This window comes from Marmota monax, unplaced genomic scaffold (assembly GCF_021218885.2).
Source record: "Marmota monax isolate L192 unplaced genomic scaffold, Marmota_monax_Labrador192_F-V1.1 WCK01_AAM20220418_F8-fsc00012, whole genome shotgun sequence".
NCBI classification, from domain to species: Eukaryota; Metazoa; Chordata; class Mammalia; order Rodentia; family Sciuridae; genus Marmota; species Marmota monax.
This window is the reverse complement of record NW_026695227.1, coordinates 19,702,231-19,722,471: the sequence shown is the minus strand read 5'-3', so window position 1 is coordinate 19,722,471 and position 20,241 is coordinate 19,702,231. Positions and strand designations below refer to the sequence as shown.

The window sequence follows — 20,241 nt, the reverse complement described above, 5'->3', positions numbered from 1 at the left end:
AAATGACTGGATCCAAAGACTATCATGCTGAGTGAAATAAGCCAATCCCAAAAAGACAAAAGTTGGATGTTTTCTCTGATGTGTGGAAGCTAAAATAAAGGAGGCATGAAGAACGGGAGTTTAATAGATTAGACAAAGGGGAGTGAAGGGAAGGGAAGGAAGATCGGAATAGGAAAGACAGGGAAATAAATCTAACATAACTTTCCTATGTACATGGATGAATACATCACAGTGAATCTCATCATTGTGTACATCCACAAGATATTAATTTAAAAAAATAATAACTGTGGGTAAATGGCAGAAAGATTGATGGATGGAAGGGGAAGGAGAGGTACTGGGGTCTGAATTAGAATAAGATATGTTCCATGCTTGTATAATTATGTCAAAATGAATTCTACTGTTATATATAACTAAAAAGAACCAATAAAAACTACCCCTGCCCCAATAACAAATCCAGTAGCATGTAGGCTGGTTTTTATGGAGAGATTTGGAGGCTTTTTCTGATAACTACTTATTGCCACAGGAATGAAAGGATGACAGGAAGAAAAGCAATGGACATTTTTGAGCTTTAAGCAATACAGAAAGATGGCACAAGGTCACTAGCGTCAGATGAGGTGAACTGGTGTGGAGGAAGATGCCTCAGAAAGGGGACTTGGGAAAAGGCTGAAAATGAACTTGTTCATTAGCAATATCTGAGTCCATTTTCCAAAGCATACATTTTTAACATATATAAGTAAACAGTCCTTTATGGTGCCTATGTTTCTCATTCCACAGGTCTTTCTCAAGGAACTCATTATGTGCTGGAAATAGTGCAACATCCTAAAGATAAAAAAATTGATACAACCTCTGTGCTCAAGGACAGAGGGATTACAACACATGTAGAGATTTTGAAACACAGAGGTCTATGAGAGTTCTCACCTAACTCAACTAGAGAAGAAAGGAGGTCACAGAGACCACCCCAGTGACAATGAGTCGCCCTGAGTTTAGAAGCAGAGTTATTATTAGGGGTGAAAGATAATATGATTAAAGACAAGAGTTCACATTCCTAAGTAGTCCTCAGTCTGCAGAGGGTGCCAGGAGTGAATTTGGCAGTGTGGATCTATTGGTCATGTGACCCACAAACATACTTTTGGCAGAACACACACAAAATAAGATGAGTAATATAGAGAGATGGCTGTAAAAGACAGAAACAGATGCTAACAGGAAACTTGCAGAACACCAGAGAGACACCTAGAGGGCACAGACTTAGTCTAAATTATAGCACATCTGGAAGAAGAAAAATAAAGGCAAAATATTTGATGATGTCTGAAATGAATAACATTAATCACTAACAGAGGAAATAACTAGATCTTAAAACTGTTCCCTATGAGTTTCAATAAAATACTTGTCAGGAAGGAGTTGTAATCTTATAGATGGAGGGAAGGAATTTTGAAAAATACTGTTCCTTATACCAATTCCATTATCTGAGAGCTAATGGGATTTGAGGAATATGATACAATAAAGCTTTTCCTAAGCATCCTGAACTTGCAATCTGTAATATAACATTCAGAACAATGTTTCAATGCTTTCACTTTGACTGATTCACTGGGGCCTCTCTTCATACAGTTCTTTAACTTCTATGTATTCAGTCCAGAAAACCAAACCCTTTATGTTTCCTTTATCTAGAGTTAATTTTTATCCCAACTAATCTGCTGGCGACAGACCCTACTCTAATCATTACAAAGAACCACTCTCAGGTTTCCTTTGGCAAATATGAGAAGAATCTCTGCAGGTAAGTGTAGACAGCATTGTTTCTGTAGCATGGCTTCCCCGCTTCTCTTTAAAGGCTATAGGTTATTTGCTCTGTCCTGTTTTGGTTTAGCTTTGTTTTTGTTTTCATTTTGTTTTACTAAGGTCAGCCAAAATGTGTATTGATATTTCTAAAGGTTCAGCCCCACATTAATACAACAGCTAAGAGTATAACTTCAAGAGTTTGATAGAACAGTTGGAAGGAGAAGATATGTAGTAAGCAGTTGGTTCAGGCATTGGAAAACTTTCCAAATGGTAAGGGGGCCAAACATGAAAGAACAGAGAGAAAGCAAAGAAGGAAGTCCAAACAATCCAGGCTGGGCACTGATGGCCTCTTAAAAGTCCTTGCTCTCTACGCATTGCTTCCTATCAAGTAGTGGACCACGAACAGGTCAAAACACAAAGGCATCTCCGCTGCTCTCCCCAAGCCTGTTCCTGTGTAAATGTATGGTATAACCATTATCCTGCAGTCACAGTGCCTTGTGAAACCAGAGACCTCACTGTTCCTGCAAAAGGTTACCAAGTCCAACTATGCACTATTCAGCTTCTTATTCTGTTCTCTCTCTCCCTTGCTTTCATTCCCAAATCCAGCACTTGAACTCAAGCCTCTAGTCTCTCTCACTAAATTTTAACCACCCTCCCAAATTCTGAACTCTCACATGCTAACCCTTTCTACAGAATGTCCATGATTTTTCAAATCACTGCATTGGTCATGTTATGTTAACCACCAACTTCTCTGCTTATAGTTAAAGCCTCACACAACACAGCTCTGACTCGCCCTCCCAGGACTGCTCCCAGTGTACTCACTGGCCCATCCAAACAAGGTAACTCTAGCTGGAATGTGCTCTTTACCTGTCTCTCTCAAAATCTTCCCCCTCCACCAAGGCATATGACGAGAGCCAACATCCTCACAGCTGCCTCCCTCTTCTGAGCTCCAGCAGCACTTGGTACAAAAGTCTCTCATTGCATCTATTTTTATCTTATTTCTTACATATATGTGTCTCTGTCACTTTTCCTACTAGGTTTAGTTAGATAACACAGTGAGAATAGGATTAAGAATATGGATTAAGTCTTCTTCTCCTTAATCCCTATGCAGCTCTGTGAAATTATTGGATTTCTTTAAGACTCAGTTTCCACACCTGTAAGATGAAGGTAATAAATGTATTTTTTCCCATTCAATTACTGTGCAGATTAAGTAAGCTAATGCATATAAAATACATGGAAGAGTGCTGGCCACATAATAAGTACTCAAAAGTGCTTAATTATGTGTAGTATTTATTTTTTCTTTCTAACTTACAACACCAAGAGTATAGCCTTCAGGGTGACAAGTATTAAATAGACATACCAGGAGGAGAATGGAGGTAAAATCATTGAACTAACAAAAATGGAAGGAAGGAAGAAAGGGAGGGAGAAATATATTAAAGTAAAAATAGGGAGTTACATTAAAACTTTTGCTAATACTAAATTTAGATAAATACATTTTGCCTTAGTCTTTTTGTGCTACTGTAACAAAATACTACAGACTTGGTAACTTATAAAAAAAACAGAAGTATTTCTTGCCATTATGAAGGCTAAGAAATCCAATATCAAGGTGCCAGTAGGTTCACAGTCTGGTGAGGGTCTCATCTCTGCATCCAAGATGACAACTTAAGTGTTGATATATCCAACAGGGAAGAGTGCTGTGTCCTCACATGGCAGAAGGAAGAAGGACAAAGAAGGATGAACCCTCGCCATTGAGCTCTTTTATAAAGGCACCTAATACTATGTAAAAGGGAAAGTCCCTCATGTCCTAATCACCTCTCAAAGGTGACACTGTTACACTGATCATGAAGTTTCAACATATGAACTTGGATGGGAACACTCAAACTACAACATATTTCTGTTGTAATAAGGTGCTCATAATCTGCAGTATTTTTTAATACAATGCAAAGAAGTAGTGCTTCACCCAAATATGATGCACTACTTGTGCACAGGGTATTCACATACTTTCATATATAGAATAGAGAGCCATTGAGCACAAAATCCAGAGAAAGCCATATATTAGCATTTTTCTGGGGCCCTTTATCACTTTACAGGAAACATCCACTGAAAACACAACACACAGATACACACACAAAGAATCACAAACAAGTACAATCTGCCATCTACTTCATCTGGATGTCTGAGAATATTGGTGATGGGTCATAACACTGCAAATGAAAACAACATGGTAATATGTCCTGAGCAGATAAAATTCTTATTCAAAAAGCCTTTGGATGATTTAAGGTTTGCATAAATAAACAACTGACACTCTCAATGACAGCTTTCACAATGCATGGGTATATCAGCATGAAAAAATTCTGCTTCCAATCAATATTTAAAAGAGCAAGAGTAAACAAGGATTATCAGAACTGCTGGGTTCTAATAACAGCTTGGAAATTTAACATTATGTATGCTGAAGAAAGTGAATATGATTGTGTTACAAAGAAACATTAATGCAACCAGAAAACTCTGGCAGATAGAAGAACCAAAACTATGGGGGAAAAAAAATGGACAAAAGTATTTTAGTGCAATTTTGCTTGAAATCAAATTAATAAATCTAGTGTAAAATTACCCATATCTTAAGAATAATTCTATAGAACACAATTATCTTAAAATGACAGTCATGCATAAACATTCTGAATTTCAACATAGTATCTATTAATATAGGATATTTCTACAGTTTAGAGATACAACATACCCTGGAAACAAACAGATGATCCACCTTCCATCTCACCCCTAAACCCACTGTGTTTTATCTTTTGCCCAAAAGTGTCCCTCTGATCGTGCCTATCCCGACCACCCTCCCCATCCTGTGCTCCTAGAAATATTTTTTCTTCTTTTAAGGTTCTGATCAAGTATGACTTCTCCCATTGCCCCAAAACACGCCAACATTTTTCCCTGGAAACTTGTGACATTTTGCCAGGTATTAAATAGCCCATGAAGTTGTGTGATGATAGTTCTGTCCACCTCAGCAGCTGGGCTAGAGGATTTCTCAAGGTTTCTCTGTTCCTAGCAGGTATGCCTCTCTACAGCTACCGTCTTGCCACTCCAAACACATGCCACCCAAGAAATGCCACCTGAATCCCTGACTTAGTTCAGATGCCACTCAGTGCTATACATATCTCTCACAGCACTTTGCATGTGCTGAGATGATCATTTGCTCATAATCATTAGATTATAGTCATGTTTATCCATTACAGTATCATACTCCACCTTATATCTATTGCATCTAATATTGTGTGTATTGAGTAGGTGACTAAACAAATACTCTACTTCTTTGCCTTAATAAATGCATTCTGCTATCTTTTGGGAAGAAGAAGTAGATAGAGAAACTGTCAATTCTGCAAGGTTATTCTCTTCACAATGACAGTTGTCTTTGGTTAATCATCTCTGTTGCCTTTGAGCATGATAATAATAGGAACAATTTTATAACTGAAAGAAGCCTCATAAATCATCTAAAACAACCCCTTTAAACAAAAGCACAAAGATAATGTGTCCATGACTCAGAAATGCTGAGTCAATACTAGCAAACTTTTGTGTTCAAAATTAGACAACATTTTTTCTTCTAATGTGCTTCCAATTCCTATATAGTCAGGTTGTTAGGCAGGGTTTGGAGTATGTTCCTGTGATAACTAGTTTTAATTTTCAACTTGGCTAGACTACAGTCCCCTCTTAATTCAAACACTAATCTAGGCATTGCTGTGAAAGCATTTTAGAGAGGAGATTAACATATGTTATCAACTGACTTTAAGCAAAGAAAATTATCCTCAAAAACCTGAGGACCTCTCCTAACAAGTTCAAATGCCTTAAGAGAAAAACTAAGGTTTCTCTAAGAAAGAAGAAATTCTACATATGACTACAGCATGAGCTCATGCCAAGGACTCTCCAGCCTGGCCTTCCTGAGACCTGCCCTACAGATTACAAGCTTGCCTACCCAGTCCCCACCATAGCATAAACCAATTCCTTGCCATAGATAAATAAATAACAGATAGATAGATAGATAGGCAGGAAGGAAGACAAGTTGGAGTCCTACCTGTTCTGTTTCCTTGGGAAAGCCTTGACTGATATACTGCCCACCCTTATTTCTTTTTCAGGTAGTCCAGCCTCATCCAATAAGTTCAGTTGTCCAGCCCCCAGAACACACACCCTACCCCCACTCTATTCAGCCATTATTGCCTAAATCTAGGGCCCAGGCCCAAAAGCAGCTGCCCATAGATTGGTAAACATGTTAATTTATTTCACTTTGCTTTAGAAGAATGAAAAGAACAAATCTATTTTTTCTCTTATGCATTTCAAAGGGTAACACCAGCAAATGGTCCAGGGCCAGAGTGACTACTTGAAGACTAAATACACAAAAGAAAGTCAAGTTACAGAAACTGAAGAGTAGAGAAAAATATTAAGAAAAGCAGAGAGGGGCTAGGGTGGTGGCTCAGTGGTAGCATGCTTGCCTGGCATGCATGAGGCACTGGGTTCAATTTTTGGCCCCATATACAAATAAATAAAATAAAGGTCCATCAACAATATATTTGAAAATATTTTAAAAATATTTTTTTTAAAAAAAAAGAAAAGCAGAGAAGTCAGGAAGGAGAAAAAAAGGAAGAAGGGAAAGAAATGAAGGAAAAAAGAGATTTGCTGATGTAGCTCTTTGTCCCTAGCTCTTTGTGGCTTCAGTTCTAATTGTTAGTCTCTTCCATATAGGACCTCATATGCTTCTCTCTTCCTCACAACCAAAACACCAATGGACAAACTTCTTTTGCTCAAAACCGTAATACACAGCAAGTCCTCTCTTACCCCTTTCAACAAGTGAGTCAGAAGTTCCAATAAAATCCACATGCCCCATCTGCAGGCATGCAGCTCCAGCCCCCAAGCTCTTCTGAGTCCAACTTCCTTGCCTCTAACCCAGACTACAAAAAAGCCTCTAACAGTCCTACCATGACAGGTTTCTCTGTTCTCTAACCCATCACACCTTTTACCACAAATCAACTACCTTAAAATGTAACTCTGACCATATTACTTTCTAGCTCAAAAAGTCCAAAGACTCTGGGTAGCCTAATGGATTAAGCAAGTAACTCCTTTCCTTAGCATTCAAGTTCTCACATAACATGACCTCCACATATTTGTTCAAGAATTTTGTTCTCCCTATTTCTCAGTCGCTATTATATTTCCCAGTTAAAACTGGATCTACTCTACAAGCACTCCTGCAGTTTATCATCTCTGTGCTCTTCCTCCCTTTCCCTGCCTGCTGCGGTCTGGGTATAGTCTGTCCCTCTAAGGTTCATGGACTAAAAGCTTTGTCCTCAGTATTACAGTGTTGAAGTGGTGGGGCCTTTAAGAGGTGGAGTCCAGGGGAGGTAGCTCTGGTCACTGGGAGCCTGCCCTCAGAAGGGATCCATATTGGTCTCCTGGAGTGAACTAGTTCCATGAGAATGGGTTGTTAGAAAGTCATGCTGCCCACATGCTCCCTCTGTCCTGTAGGCAGCCAGTCCCCTTTCTATTTCTCCACCATATTGTGGCACAAGAAGAGGGTTTCCACAAGTATTCCAATGCCATGCTGTCTGAACCCTCCAGCCATAGAATTCTGAATCAAATAAACCATTTTTTAAAAGTAAAGTAGCTTGCATCAGGTATTCTGTCGACATAAGATGGGCTAATATACTGTCCATATGAAAAAATTCTCCCTTCTCTTTCTAATTCAATCTCAAATACCAGAGATTTATGCAAGGTCACATGAGTAGAGTCCTTAAAATGGATGGAATCTTCCTTCTTTAAAAGTTTCCTGGCCTTGAGAGAGGAAGATGGCGGCGAGGGGAGTGCATTGCCCCTGGGTGCTGCTTCACTGCGTGGGAGTATGACAAGTCAGGACGGCTAAAGGCTATCTTGTTAGGAATTTCCAGCAATAGTAGGGTGCTCTGGAACCTGGAGGAAGGATTTCCATCACACGAGGATCGGCTACGGGGACTCAAACGCGAGAGGTTTGTCGCACGGAGGGTAACACTGCTTATTCAGCAAATCGCCCCGCGGCTAGAGTCTGCAGCGTGCGCTGGGAAACGAGGAGATAGCAACGCAGGGATACAGCGCTGCAGTTTCTGCCAGCCGTGCAAGCACCGTACTCAGGGCTGAATTCTGGGTTCGAGACGGGGGAAGGAAGCGGTCCATCTCAGTTCTCCACACCGGTCAGACCACAGAGGAGGCCAGCAGCCACCATGTTGGAAAGCTGACGTCACCATCCCTGTTTTCGACTGACCGCAGCTCATTCAGCCATAGAACAGGTAATTTCAGGCTGCCATTCGCCTGCGGCTTGCAGACAGATTGCTAGGGTTCAGTGCCTGGGGGCTTCTTAGAACCTGATCTTATCGGAGCAAACACCGAGCGTGGGGTGGCCGGCCGTGTTCCGGCTCCCGGAACTGCCCTGGCCCAGGGCTGGGGAACCTGCGGAGGCTGCTTCTTGGACCCTGCTCCTATCAGAGCATACACCAAGCACTAAGCGGCCGAATTCCGGCTCCCGGAACTGAGCCTGCGGGGACTGCTTCTTGGAGCCTACTCTTATCGGAGCTTACACGGAGCACGGAGCGGCCGAGTTCCGGCTCCCGGAACTGCCCTGGCCCAGGGCTAGGAGCCCACGGAAACTGCTTCTCGGTCCGGGTCCTGCTGAGGGCCGGTCAGGACTCACCCGTTGCTTTGGTTGCCCGGCAAGGAGAACGAAATGCTGCCATTCGCATAGGATACCAACATGGCAGAGATCTGATGTCATCAGAAAGCGGCGGAGGAGAGAACTTCATCAATACCAGCGACAACAGAAACAGTTGGTCTCCTGGTAGGGGGGGTGAGGCACAGACACCCGAGTCTCCTCAATTTGTCGTCGATCCAGACGGGAGGAGCCGGGCCGCCGCCAGCGCCCGGAGCAGGCCCAGCGGCTCGCCAGCGTGGTGACCGCATGACCCCAATTGGAGAGGGGCGGAGTGGAGCCGCCACCCGCACCCGCAAGGTGGGCAGACCCGCGACCCAGTGGTACATGGGCGTGGTAGGAGGGGCAGGGCAGAGCCACCGCCCGCGCTTGCAAGGTAAACAGACCTGTCACAGACTGGCGGGTCAGGCCCAGTGGCCTGCCAGTGTGGTACACACGTCACCCCAACTGGAGTAGGGGCAGAGCAGATCCTTCTCCCACGCCCGGATCAGGCCCTGCCGGTGTGGTGGCCACGTAACCCCAATTGGAGTGGGGGCGGAGCGGAACCGCCACCCGTGCCCGCAGGGTGAGCAGACCTGTGACCAACCTGCAGATCAGGCCCAGGGGTCTGCAGGCGTGGTAGGAGGGGCAGGGCAGATCCGCCGCCCGCGCCTCCAAGGTAGGCAGACCTGTGACAGACAGGCGGATCAGGCCCAGGAACCTGCCAGCGTGGTACACACACCACCCTAATTGGAGTAGGGGCAGAGCAGAGTCGCCGCCCGTGCCAGGAACAGGCCCAGCGACCTGCAGGCAGGGTAGTCATGACACCCCAATTGGAGTAGGAGCAGAGCAGAGCCGCCACCCGTGCCCGAAAGGTGGGCAGATCTGCGACCGACCAGAGGGACAGGCCCAGTGGCCTGCCGGTACGACAGACATGTCACCCCATTTGGAGTAGGGGCAGAACAGAGCCGCCGCCAGCGCCCAGAATAGGCCCAGTGACCTGCCGGCGTGGTAGCCATGACACCCCAATTGGAATAAGGAGAGAGCAGAGCCGCCGCCCGCGCCTGCAGGAAAGATACGCAAGCAGTATGAAAAGACAAGGAAAGAAAGGACCACAAGCAATGCAGGTCAACGCAACTTTAGAAGAGGTAACAGCTGCAGCAGATGGAATGTCAGATAAAGAATTCAGGATATACATGCTTCAGATGATCTGGAGTATCAAGGAAGACATTAGACAGCAAAATCAGACAATGAAAGATCACTTCGACAATGAATTACGCAAACAAATCCAGGAAGAAAAGGATCAACTATACAGGGAGATAGAGGTGATAAAAAACAAACAAACAGAAATCCTAGAAATGCAGGAAGCAATAAACCAACTTAAAAACTCAATGGAGAATACTACCAGCAGAGTAGAACACTTAGAAGATAGAACATCAGACAATGAAGACAAAGTATTTCAACTGGAAAAGAACATAGACAGCTCAGCAAGACTGTTAAGAAACCATGAGCAGAACATCCAAGAAATATGGGATAACATTAAGAGACCAAACTTAAGAGTCATTGGGATACAGGAAGGTACAGAGCTCCAAACCAAAGGAATGAGCAGTCTATTCAATGAAATAATACAAGAAAACTTCCCAGACTTGAAGAATGAGACAGAATCCCAAATCCTAGAAGCCTACAGGACGCCAAATGTGCAAAATCATAAGAGATCCACATGAAGATGCCCAACATACAGAATAAGGAGAGAATTTTAAAAGCTACAAGAGAAAGGAAGCAGATTATATTTAGGGGTAAGCCAATCAGGATAACAGCTGATCTTTCAACACAGACTCTGAAAGCTAGAAGATCCTGGAATAACATATTTCAAACACTGAAAGAAAATGGGTTCCAACCAAGAATTGTGTATCCAGCGAAATTAAGCTTCAGGATGGAAGATGAACTTAAAACCTTCCACGATAAACAAAAGTTAAAAGAATTCGCAGCTAGAAAACCATCTCTTCAAAACATCCTCAGCAAAACATTACAGGAAGAGGAAATGGAAAATAACAATGAAAACCAACAGTGGGAGGTAGGACAGTAAAGGGGGGGAAAATAATCAAAGAGGAAAACAAACCATGTTTAATAACAGAAATAAACAAATATGGCTGGAAGAACAACCCATATCTCAATAATAACCCTAAATGTTAATGGCTTAAACTCACCAATTAAGAGACACAGGTTAGTAGAATGGATCACAAAACAAGACCCAACAATATGCTGCCTACAGGAGACGCATTTGATAGGAAAAGACATACATAGGCTGAAGGTGAAAGGTTGGGAAAAATCATATCACTCATATGGACTTCGGAAACAAGCAGGAGTGTCCATACTCATATCAAATAAAATAGATTTCAAGCCAAAGTTAATCAAAAGGGATAAAGAGGGACACTACATACTGCTTAAAGGAACCATACACCAACAAGACATAACAATCATAAATATTTATGCCCCAAACAATGGTGCAGCTATGTTCGTCAAACAAACTCTTCTCAAGTTCAAGAGACTAATAGACCACCATACCATAATCATGGGAGACTTCAACACACCTCTCTCGCCACTGGACAGATCTTCCAAACAAAAGTTGAATAAGGAAACTATAGAACTCAATAACACTATTAATAACCTAGACTTAATTGACATATATACAGTATACCACCCAACATCAAGCAGTTATACTTTTTTCTCAGCAGCACATGGATCCTTCTCAAAAATAGATCATATATTATGTCACAGGGCAACTCTTAGACAATATAAAGGAGTAGAGATAATACCATGCATCTTATCTGATCATAATGGAATGAAACTGAAAATCAACGATAAAAGAAGGAAGGAAAAAGCATACATCACTTGGAGAATGAACAATAGGTTACTGAATGATCAATGGGTTATAGAAGACATCAAGGAGGAAATTAAAAAATTCTTAGAGATAAATGAAAACACAGACACAACATATCGGAATCTATGGGACACATTGAAAGCAGTTCTAAGAGGAAAATTCATTGCATGGAGTTCATTCCTTAAAAAAAGAAAAAACCAACAAATAAATGATCTCATACTTCATCTCAAAATCCTTGAAAAAGAAGAGCAAAACAACAGCAAAAGAAGTAGAAGGCAAGAAATAATTAAAATCAGAGCTGAAATTAATGAAATTGAAACAAAAGAAACAATTGAAAAAATTGACAAAACTAAAAGTTGGTTCTTTGAAAAAATAAACAAAATCGACAGACCCTTAGCGATGCTAGCGAAGAGAAGAAGAGAGAGAACTCAAATTACTAGCATACGGGATGAAAAAGGCAATATCACAACAGACACTTCAGAAATACAGAAGATAATCAAAAACTATTTTGAATCCTTATACTCCAATAAATTAGAAGATAGTGAAGGCATAGATAAATTTCTTAAGTCATACGATCTGCCCAGATTGAGTCAGGAGGATATAGACAACCTAAACAGACCAATATCAATTGAGGAAATAGAAGAAACCATCAAAAGACTACCAACTAAGAAAAGCCCAGGACCGGATGGGTATACAGCAGAATTTTACAAAACCTTTAAAGAAGAACTAATACCAATACTTTTCAAGCTACTTCAGGAAATAGAAAAAGAGGGAGAACTTCCAAATTCATTTTATGAGGCCAACATCACCCTGATCCCAAAACCAGACAAAGACACTTCAAAGAAAGAAAACTACAGACCAATATCTCTAATGAACCTAGATGCAAAAATCCTCAATAAAATTCTGGCGAATTGGATACAAAAACATATCAAAAAAATTGTGCACCATGATCAAGTAGGATTCATCCCTGGGATGCAAGGCTAGTTCAATATACGGAAATCAATAAATGTTATTCACCACATCAATAGACTTAAAAATAAGAACCATATGATCATCTCGATAGATGCGGAAAAAGCATTCGACAAAGGACAGCATCCCTTTATGTTCAAAACTCTAGAAAAACTAGGGATAACAGGAACATACCTCAATATTGTAAAAGCAATCTATGCTAAGCCTCAGGCTAGCATCATTCTGAATGGAGAAAAACTGAAGGCATTCCCTCTAAAATCTGGAACAAGGCAGGGATGCCCTCTCTCTCCACTTCTCTTCAACATAGTTCTCGAAACACTGGCCAGAGCAATTAGACAGATGAAAGAAATTAAAGGCATAAAAATAGGAAAAGAAGGACTTAAATTATCACTATTTGCAGATGATATGATTCTATACCTAGCAGACCCAAAAGGCTCTACAAAGAAACTATTAGAGCTAATAAATGAATTCAGCAAAGTGGCAGGATATAAAATCAACACGCATAAATCAAAGGCATTCCTGTATATCAGAGACAAATCCTCTGAAATGGAAATGAGGACAACCACTCCATTCAAAATATCTTCAAAAAAAATAAAATACTTGGGAATCAACCTAACAAAAGAGGTGAAAGACTTATACAATGAAAACTGCAGAACCCTAAAGAGAGAAATAGAAGAAGATCTTAGAAGATGGAAAAATATACCCTGTTCATGGATAGGCAGAACTAACATCATCAAAATGGCGATATTACCAAAAGTTCTGTATAGGTTTAATGCAATGCCAATCAAAATCCCAACGGCATTTCTTGTAGAAATAGAGAAAGCAATCATGAAATTCATATGGAAAAATAAAAGACCCAGAATAGCAAAAACAATGCTAAGCAGGAAGTGTGAATCAGGCGGTATAGCGATACCAGACTTCAAACTATACTACAGAGCAATAGTAACAAAAACAGCATGGTACTGGTACCAAAACAGGCGGGTGGACCAATGGTACAGAATAGAGGACACAGAAACCAATCCACAAAACTACAACTATCTTATATTTGATAAAGGGGCTAAAAGCATGCAATGGAAGAAGGATAGCATCTTCAACAAATGGTGCTGGGAAAACTGGAAATCCATATGCAACAAAATGAAACTGAATCCCTTTCTCTCGCCATGCACAAAAGTGAATTCAAAATGGATCAAGGAGCTTGATATCAAATCAGAGACACGCCGTCTGATAGAAGAAAAAGTTGGCTACGATCTACAGTCGGTGGGGTCGGGCTCCAAATTCCTCAATAGGACACCCATAGCACAAAAGTTAATAACTAGAATCAACAAATGGGACTTACTCAAACTAAAATTTTTTTCTCAGCAAAAGAAACAATAAGAGAGGTAAATAGGGAGCCTACATCCTGGGAACAAATCTTTACTCCTCACACTTCAGATAGAGCCCTAATATCCAGAGTATACAAAGAACTCAAAAAATTAGACAATAAGAGAACAAACAACCCAATCAACAAATGGGCCAAGGACCTGAACAGACACTTCTCAGAGGAGGACATACAGTCAATCAACAAGTACATGAAAAAATGCTCACCATCTCTAGCTGTCAGAGAAATGCAAATCAAAACCACCCTAAGATACCATCTCACTCCAGTAAGATTGGCAGCCATTATGAAGTCAAACAACAACAAGTGCTGGCGAGGATGTGGGGAAAAGGGTACACTTGTACATTGCTGGTGGGACTGCAAATTGGTGCAGCCAATTTGGAAAGCAGTATGGATATTTCTTGGAAAGCTGGGAATGGAGCCACCATTTGACCCAGCTATTCTCCTTCTTGGTCTATTCCCTAAAGACCTAAAAGGAGCATGCTACAGGGACACTGCTACATCGATGTTCATAGCAGCACACTTCACAATAGCAAGACTGTGGAACCAACCTAGATGCCCTTCAATAGATGAATGGATAAAAAAATGTGGCATTTATACACAATGGAGTATTACTCTGCATTAAAAAACGACAAAATCATAGAATTTGCAGGGAAATGGATGGCATTAGAGCAGATTATGCTAAGTGAAGCTAGCCAATCCCTAAAAAACAAATGCCAAATGTCTTCTTTGATATAAGGAGAGTAACTAAGATCAGAGTAGGGACGAAGAGCAGGAGAAGAAGATTAACATTTAACAGGGATGAGTGGTGGGAGGGAAAGGGAGAGAGAAGGGAAATTGCATGGAAATGGAAGGAGACCCTCAGGGTTATACAGTGGAGGGGGTAGAGAGAGAGGAGGGGAGGGGAGGGGAGAGGTGGGGAGGGTGGTGGGTGGAGGATGGGAAAGGCAGCGGAGCACAACAGACACTAGTACAGCAATATGTAAATCAATGGATGTGTAACTGATGTGATTCTGCAATCTGTGTATGGGGTGAAGGTGGGAGTTCATAACCCACTTGAATCAAAGTGTGGAATATGATATGTCAAGAAATTTGTAATGTTTTGAACAACCAACAATAAAAAATTAAAAAATAAATAAATAAATAAAAGTTTCCTGGCCTTTAATTTGTAATCCTTAATGCTATGATCACCATTTTCTAATTTCTTGTATTATCCTTTCTACCTTATTTGCATTATAAATTCCTTAAAAGTAAGATTGGCACCTTCTCATCTTTACATCTCACTGCAGTGATGTGAGCACGATAAAGGCTTTGAACGTATGCCTTCAGTAGATTATCCAAGAAAACACAGCCAGTCAGTGACAGAACTCAAGCCAGATATATATATATGTATCACACAACAGAATTTTTCATCTGGGCATCAAACTAAATATGGTTGATTCTGGATCTTAAAGTTAAAACTTATTTCCCTCTCTTTTAGAATATCTAGACTTAAAAGAATACAGAAATATCAATATATCATAAGAAAAATGGTAATGTTACTGAAATCTTAATTTTCTAAAATAAAGAAATTCCTCCTTATCATGAGAAAAAAAATCCTAGCTTCTTTTATTTTCCTTATACTTTCACAAACTTAGAAAGAATTAGCAACATATTTGTATAGTATTTCACTATTACAAAATACTCTTTCTCATTTACACTATCTCATTTCTAGTGTTATAATAATCCTATGGATTATCAAAAAGACTAAATTCATTATTGGAATTTTAAATTTTCTAGCAAACAAGTGTTAGGAAGGTTAAATAATTTAAGTAAGGTCATAAGAGTAGTAAGTGAAAAAAAGAAAAAACTCCAATGGAAGCCCTCTGATTTCCAATGAACTACATTTTTGGAAGCATAAGATTATACATATTAAAAAAAAATCTACTGGCAATGGAATCTTTTAAAGACAGTAATTTCCAAATCAATAATAAACCCTACAAAATAAAAAGCACAAACAGAAAAAATGTTATAATTGGTAAAAGCTGATTGGATGAGTAATTTCCCAGTAGGTATCATTAATTATCAGTATTATAAAGATTTTCCATGGATAGAGGAATTTGTGATATATTTTCTCTAAAAAAATACTGACTCTAACTTCAAGTCTACTGAGCAAACAATATATTTTTAAAACTCTCTGAAAATAATGATGACACTTTACAAATGCTATTATTTTTAACCTGAGATTTTTCAGATTGATCAAATGAATCAGTGAAATAACATCTTAAGTAAAACATAAATGTCACTGAAAAATCTGTTTCTAGAATATCTATACACAACTCTGCTGCTTGCAGAGCAGGACTAAAGTTAAAAAATTGTTTCATGCAAATAGAGAATAGCTACATCATTTCAGCCATGAGTGAGCAGTATTCCTGCTAATTTCAGATTCTAATTTTACATAATTTTGAAAAGTATGTGGAATCTCATCTTCTTGACATATTTCCTAGGTACTACTTTTCTAGGTTACAGCTTAGAAATTTTGACAAATTGAGGCTGTGTATATCTTTACTTTTCAAGCAATCGAACTTATCCATCACTCCATGTGATGGTGATGAATAAACCTAGGTTGGGAAACAGCATAACTAGCGTCTATTGATCCTATGTGGGTCAGATATGGCCAAAATATGTTAATGAATAGTCTCTCACTCTTGTGACATTGTGTCAAAAGCATAATTACACCCATTTCACAAATAAAGGCACTGAGATTCATAGGAGTTATATAATTTTCCAGATTAATCCATCTGGTGTGTCATAGAAATTAGTAAATGTGTAGAAGATCATACATCTCAATTCTAATCTCAGTGCCTTTTCCTCTAAGATTTTGGCAGTTCTAGTTCAATGGACTTTTTTTCTGGCTTGACAAGTGAACAGTGTAGCAACAATAAAAGATTAGTATGTCCAGACTGATGAAATCTTACCTTTGCCCTCATCTCTGTCTCAAAAACAGAGATAGAAATTGGCCATTAACTGTGAAACTCCCAGAAAACAACCCAGAGAGAAACATTTTTCTAATTATTAAAGTAGTGAGGAGAATAGAAAAGCTATAATAACTAGTGATTTTCCAAAAGGTTTGAGTGACTCTGAAGGTTCCTAGGAGCTGCCTCAAGGGTTCTCAAATATACTTCACCTAGAGAGGCTTTAATTTTGTTATTTTCCCAAATTGGGCCTCTAAACAAGTCATTTAAAAAGAATTTCATCAGCAAAATATATCTAAGATGTTATTGAGAATGACAGTGTACCTGAAGCTGGGATGAGTTTTCTTCATACATCATTGCCTTTAAGCTTTAAAACGCCATGTTGTATGTACTTATTTCAGAGAAAAGGAAACAGAAAAGTCATTTGCAGCAATATAGCACTTGACTTTTCTGTTAGAACCTCTGGCTCTCATTCTAACTCTACAACTTACTGGATGTGTGGGCTTGGAAGTTTTCCTTTCTATACCACAGTTCCCTATATTTTGAGTCATTAGGCAAATTTTCTAAGATTTGTTAGCTACTGACCTGCTGCCACTCCAGCAGTAACAACTTTAAAAGTCAGATGTAAAGCAAATCCATGACATTTTGGTTTAATTGTGTTCTGCATCCACCATACTGGAAAGCACATTAAGACATGCCTTGTTTGGATAAAGTTTAAACTCTTTGCACCAAAAAAAGTCTTCAGATTTTCCTCCTATGACCTTTCTTATAGCTAACCAGGAAATAGTGCTGAATTTAGTTAGCTGATAAAGTCAGGTGATCTTGCTCCTGGGGCCACCATCCACAGAACAGTCTTTGCAAGTGGCACCACTGAGGTTATTCAGTGCTCACCTTGCCCAACAACATTAATAGTGGCTCTGTGCTAGTGGTGCTCTCTGTTTTAATGTTCTATCTATGATAAATGTAAAAGTTTACTCAGGCATGCCTTTGTCTTGCATATACTTCATAATTTGCTTAGCACAAATTCATTATTCAACTAAAGTTACTCACTATTGTACTCATTATTTTTACAACTTCTTTGTGTTTATTAATTCCTAGTCCAAGAATGTAAGAGAGAAATTGTATTAGGTAATGGGATGTTCTACATTTTTTATTGTTTGCCTAGTGAGAAAGCAAAATTCACCTTCACCTCTAGAGTTGGATTCATTTCTTGATGATCTGGAGTGTGCACCACCCCAGAAAGTTCAAAGTTTTTAATTATTGTTGCTGTTCTTATAATTTCAACACTGACTTTATTTATCAACCAACTATATTCATCTTCAAAGGTGCTGCTTCAATGCAAAGAAAACAGAAAACAAACAAACAAAACTCTCAGAATCTTTAGACTTTAAAACTATGACTGACATATTGGAAAACCCATAAAAGAATTAACAGATAACACGGAAGAAATCTTTCTGAAAAGGGAACATAAAGGTTGGGAAAATAAAACAGACAAATAGAAAAGATGGAAGATCAGAAACAAAGATCAAATGTCATATAATAACCAAGTCCAGAAAAAGAGACTATATAAAATGAAGATGAAGTTTTATAATTAGTTCAAGGAAGTACCCTACACAATGAATTTAAAATATTCATAACAAGAATTGGGGATGTGGCTCAAGCAGTGGCGTGCTCACCTGGCATGCGCGGGGCGCTGGGTTCAATTCTCAGCACCACATAAAAATAAAACGAAGATGTTGTGTCCACCGAAAACTAAGAAATAAATATTTTAAAAAATTCTCTCTCTTTAAAAAATATTCATAAAAAGTTACTTCAATATGAAATTTTAAAACAATGGGAACAAATATAGGATCTAAAAATCTTCAAGAGAAGGTTATACAAAAAAGAAAAAAATGAAAATCATGCACAATACAATGAGAATAAGAATAGTTGTACAGAATAATAGCAAGATAAAAACAAAAATTGAAGAAAATGCAGCAATGCCTTTAAAAACTTTTAGTGAGATGATATCCAAACTACACTTCTTTATCTATTTTAACTACCAATAATGTCTGAACATAGAAAGAAGAAACTTTTAGGCCTGCACCTCTACCACCATTGCTGCTGCCTCTGATTCCACTGCTGCCAGCCTAAGGTTTCCTGGAGGCTTTCTTTCTGGGTGCTGCTGCCACAGAAGAAATTGCTGCCCCAGATGCAAATGAAGCTGACACTGCTGCTGACCCTGCCCCCCAGAGATTGCCTGGTGATGCCACCCCCACAGTTACAGTTGCAGCTGCCATTACATCTGCTGCTACTGCTGACTCACTGCTTGCTGCCAAAAACCACTGCCGCTTCTTCTGCTGCCGTGGCCTAGAGAACTGCCTTGAGAGAGACTCCAAATTTGGTTGCATGTGGCTGCACCCATTTTGGGACACCAGCCAGGGACTGGGGCCTGTGTGCCAGCAGGATTACCCAGCATAATAGCCTCTATCTGGGGACTCAAGCCAGGACCTGCAGGTTCAGTGTGGGGGTCCCTGCAGGTTTGGAGGAGCCTGGGGTCTTCTAGCAGAGAATGCTGGTGACCCTTGTCTTGCTGCTGCATCTTGGGGTTGCTCCTTTGCATGAGTGTATCCATGGTGGTCTCTCTGCAAGTAGGAGCAGCATTGAGATCTTAGGACTGCAATGTGGCCAAGCCTGAGATATCTGAAGCCTAGATATCTCTTTATGAGAGCTGATCTAGGTTTGGTGATTTCGAGAGATGTCAGAGAAAAGGTTGAGAAAATGTTGAACACTGACAGAGACAGTTTGACTTTCCAGCAAGATTTAATTTATTTTATTTTTTGATTCACTAATCTCTCTATCATATTTGGAACAGGATTTTTTTATGCATCAGTGTGTGGAGGACAATGATACATGAATGGTGTTTTGCATTTTTGTATATTTATGTCTTTAATTTTTTCTCTTTATTCGTATTCTTCCTCTTGTCTATTTTCTTGGATTTTCTTTCCAACTTTTCTTCAACCAACAGCCAATCTCTGTTGGCTCCTCTTCCACTCTTCCTGTGAATTTTTACTTCTAGCTTCTCTCTTCCTCCCTCACAAATATTGCATACTACACTATTTTTGCTCTCTCATCCACCATTTGAAATCGTAAATTGTTTTAACAAGTATTTTGTTTGTACTATAGATAGTTATTGAACTCACCATTTTGGATTAATGTAAGAAAGCAGTAGATGCCTTAGTGAGAGCTATTAGGTTTAAGGCTATATATTGTGTACAATGGGTACTGTTGATATTTGGTCTCACCACTAAAGGCAAAGTGCTGGGAACCTTCAGGGACACTATAGGTCTACAGGGTAGAATTTATCCTGCCTTAGTTCCTTACTTTTAGATGGGAAAACACAGTAGCAACATGAAAAAAAGGCAATAAAATGCCCCAAACAAACCAAGATGCTTCAGCAAAAGAAGCCACTGAGAACACAATAGAAGAAATGTCCAAGAAGGACTTCAGATTGTATATAGTGAAAATGATATGTGAAGTAAAAGACAGTGTAAGTAGTGAAGTCAAAGAAAAAAATACAGAAAGTGAAAGACCACTTCAATAAAAAGTT

At 39.6% G+C, this 20,241-nt stretch overlaps 1 long non-coding RNA gene across 3 annotated transcripts in view; it reads right to left on the bottom strand.

The window, feature by feature from the left end:
* LOC131423866 (uncharacterized) overlaps positions 1 to 5,949 on the bottom strand; it is a 169,870-nt gene extending 163,921 nt beyond the window's left edge. For all 3 annotated transcript variants that reach the window (XR_009225973.1, XR_009225972.1, XR_009225974.1), the window contains exon 1: positions 5,843 to 5,949. This is a non-coding gene — a long non-coding RNA (uncharacterized LOC131423866). The remainder of the gene's footprint in view (positions 1 to 5,842) is intronic.
* Between the last annotated feature and the right edge of the window lie 14,292 nt (positions 5,950 to 20,241).